The sequence below is a fragment of the Nansenia antarctica genome (genome assembly GCF_963989245.1).
Source record: "Nansenia antarctica genome assembly, chromosome: 10".
NCBI lineage: Eukaryota > Metazoa > Chordata > Actinopteri > Argentiniformes > Microstomatidae > Nansenia > Nansenia antarctica.
In genome coordinates this window covers 5475385-5479666 of record NC_137680.1, presented here as the reverse complement: position 1 = coordinate 5479666, position 4282 = coordinate 5475385, and positions in this window count along the sequence as shown.

Sequence of the window (4282 nt, the reverse complement as noted above, 5' to 3'; positions counted from 1 at the left end):
ATACCTCTCTCAATCTGTGTTACTCATTCAGCTACTTACTCGTTAAGGGAGAGGTTGTTTAATTGCTCTTGCGGGGTTAGGAGAGGGACATCAGTCAAATAACACAGTCTCAAATTAACTTTTTTACTACGGCAAGCACTGACACGCTACACTACATATCACTCGATCCAGGTCACAAAGGGTATGCGAATGATGGAGTGAGTGCGTGTGTGAGCGAGAGAATGTGGGTGCTTCTGTGTATGTGCGTGTGTGTACGTTGGAAGCAGCTACCCACTACTGGGCTTGACAGAGAAGGGAAAATAGAGTAGAGGGAGAGAGAAGGAGAGAGAGAGGGAGAGAGAGAGGGAGAGAGGGAGGAGTTTGGCAGGGGGCAAGGTGGGGTCCGGTGGAGAGTCTGTGCAGCAATGCATCGAGGGGGGGGGGCAATGCCTTCAAGCAATAAACAAGTCTGCAGTGTTTATGACCTGGCATGTCCCCCTCTCTCTCTTCCTCTCTCTCTTTCTCTGTCACTCTGTCTTTCTCTGAGCCTCAAAGCAGAGAGTGTGCAGATCATGATAGATCAGTGTGTTCCATGGACTGACCTCCTCTCCTCTTCTTTCATCCCTCTTTATCTCTATCACTCAACCTGTCATCAGCTTTCCCTGGCCAGCCTCGTTAGGCCAATACCATGTTTCCTCCTCACCCTCACGCACCGCTCCTAAACCTCCCCATCCCCAGAGACTGTATGTAGCCCCGATATGTCAAGGGAATGATGAGTGTCTCCCCCTCCTGAATTGACTGTGGGGCAGTGAGCCAGCAGGCATTCTTGTTGTCTTCTGTGACCCGGGAGGTATGCGTGGCAATATTTATATTAGTCATGTTCATGGCAGCCTACATCGCATCAGGTTTCCCCCCCATCCAGCCTATATCGGTCCCTATGGAAACCTATTTCTCAACACAGGATAATACAACAGCGTCAAGTTGTAATGAGTGATAATCTTTCACCTTTGTGTGAAGTGCTGTATGAGAACTCAAATAATTGTTTATAGACACTGAACTGTCTCATGGTGCATGGTACTTGATGTGAATTGATGACAATTTTGCACTAGTACAGGCATTATGGTTATGGATATTGTAGGTGTAGGTGTAGTGCCCCTTCACTTCATTAATAAGTGCGAGCACTTGACTCTGTGTGGGATATTGCATTACAAGAGTTTTTTCAAGCGGGTTATTCATACACATTGAAACATCAAATAGAATTTACCAGCAAATTAGAATACAGTTTTATTTTACAGTCTTATATCAGCTGGAATTTACCTGGCATTCACAAGTAATGAATGTGGTAACAAACAAGGAAAGCGTTCTGGTAATTACATCAAAGAATTCACCTGAAAACAACCCAAAACCATATCTGTGTAAAATCCTATGACATACTGTATTGTGGGGATTTAATCAGGATTCTCTCGGCCTGAGACCACCCCCACACTCTCCTTGTGTACACCCCCATCTGGTGGTGAATGGGGAGTATTAAATCAGTTTTACTCCAGGGTCCGAGACAGCGTAAATAAATCTAAATAGTGTAAAGCCACCTCCTACGGAGCCCCCCTGGGGTCACATGGTAGAAAAAAAATATTTGATGTGTGAATCCGTTCCCTCGGTTTAGTAATTCGTTCCCTTCGGTTTAGTAATTCGTTAGGGTTAGGGTTAGGGTTAGGGTTATGGTTAGGGTTAGGGTTAGGCCCTACGAGCCAGAACGATCGCAAGGAGGGTTAGGGTTAGGGTTAGAATCCTTGCGATCGTTCTGGCTCGTAGGGCCTAACCCTAACCCTAACCCTAACCCTAACCATAACCATAACCCTAACAAATTACTAAACCGAGGGAACGGATTCACACATCAAATGTTTTTTTTCTACCATGTGACCCCAGGGGGGCTCCGTAACCTCCTCTTCTTGTCTCCTCCACAGCCAAGATAACACAGTAGAGTAGAACAGTAGACTAGAACAGTTGAATGGAACAAATTCAACCTACACTTTCTCACACATTCCTTCACCTGCTCCAATGCAAACAAACAAGCCCAAATTAGTTCATGCAGAAACAAGCTGAAAAACACAATAGTTACATGAATAACTATTCATATCCCATCATTTAACATGTTTAACACATAGTAAACACATGTGTTTGTCTATCTGTGATAGTTGTGTAATTGTGTACTAAATACCCTAGTGTACATAATAATTGTTATAAATGTGTCATAAATGTTCTTTACTAATGGTTAATCATCACATTGGATGATAGTTAAATTGTATGAACAATACCTAATGTTTGATATTGTTGTTGTGTTGTTTACTGTGTGTGAAAGAATGGAACAGAATGTTTCTCAACCAGATTGGGGTCGAGAGAAATGTAGAGGAGAGAGAATTATGATGGGAGGTAGGACAGGGGGAGGAGGAGTGGGAGGAGGAGAGGAAAGGGGAAACAAGAGAAGACAAAAGATTCATAAAACAAAAGAAGTTTCAGGTCGACAAGAGAAGTTGTGAGTATGAACATGTTTTGCTCCTTTTCTTTTGCTCTTGATCTAAAAAAGACAATGTTACTGACTGTTGCAGATTACCTCCATGAAGTAGATGTGCATGTTGTTATATAAGAAGAGGAGGTAGTACATAAACAAAAGATGCAAAGATGGAGAGACTTTTTACTGAATGAAATATGCACTCTCTATAACTCTCTCTTACGGTGGAGTCATAATCATTAAAACTGTCAGTGAACACTTCAGGAAGATGAAGTTATAATACCAGCTATGTGTGTTGTGTAAAGTATGTCCACCACCACATAACGTAGTATCAAATTCATATGTGTATGCTGAGAATCCAGATATGACAATGGTAGGAGGGGAAGGGATTTTGGACATACCCAATCATAAAACTGTCACGCTCAGAACACTCCAGTGACTATTGGGACGCTGTAGTGCAGTCATTATTAATAAGGTCTATGAAAGAAATTGGTGGAAAAGAGTGTGAGTGTGAGAAAGGAGGGGTGGAGGGCTGGTCAGATAGGGCAAAAACACATTCTTGTGTGAGAACTCATGTCTTGGACTCCAAACTCACCCTGACACGCAAGGAATGATGCAGGGAGAGGGCGAGAGAGCGTGTGAGAGAGAGAGAGAGAGAGAGATGCAGGAAAGGGGGGGGGGGAAGTTGGAAGTTGTCAGAAACAGTCAGAAATCGATTTTTAATTCTAAATTCCTTTGAAAGGCAAAAAATAAACAGAAGATCTATTATCAGCTTTCACAAAAAAACAGACTAAACAGCAAAGTGTACACCTACAGACAGGCCTAAACCGGTACAAACAATACAAATGGCTAGATACAGTATTTTTTTTCGCTATCAATGATACATAACATAAGGATATCAATGATACACAAACATAAGACATGCACATTTTGCATGTCCATACAGTACTGTCCACTTTAATACAATTTTCTACATTTTACATTTACATTTTTGGCATTTAGCAGACGCCTTATTCCAAAGCGACTTACAATCAATACATTTGACTAAGCAAGTGAATCATCAATCCACCAGTCGTAGCAGGAAGAGTAATCCAGCTCAGGCCCGGGGCCATTGATAGAAGGAAAAACCTTCTCCTGTCACCTTCTTCTAAAATTTTTTTTTTTTTTTTTTTTTTTTTTTACACTGGAGAAACAGAGAAACAGTACAAGGGGGTCAGATTTTCTACAGTAGATAGACTACCTTCTCAGTAACACCTTGCATGGGAAAGACCTGGAAAATAATTTGTATAGAAGTAGCAGGAGGGCATGAAGGGTACAGGAAAATAAAACACTTGAACTAATAATCATCAAGTCAGGATATTGAACAGTTCCTCTGTGTAACATCATATAAACTATTTCCCCCTCTCAGGTTTCCTTCAGCTCGTAAACGTCGGTTCTTTACAAGTCGGAGGTATGGGCAGGCTTCCAATGGTCCTGCTCCTCTGCGGTTTCCACGGTAACGCTGACAAAACAGCACACACAAATCAAATCATCCCTTTTAATTACATTCGAGTCGCTCTCCGTTTGTTTATACACCATAAAACACTCCCTCCTCATGTGGTTTTTCTGTTTCCGCAGCGCTCACAGCTGTTGACCAACTCCAGCCGACCGGTACTAATGTCTCCCCCCCCCTCAAAAGTCACACGTTTATTTCAAAACATATTAAGTTAGCATGACACATGTCTCTCTGTGATGTCTGTGAGTCATGGTTTAGGTGTCACTGCTAGACATGTGTTGCCCCACGTTGACTGGTGT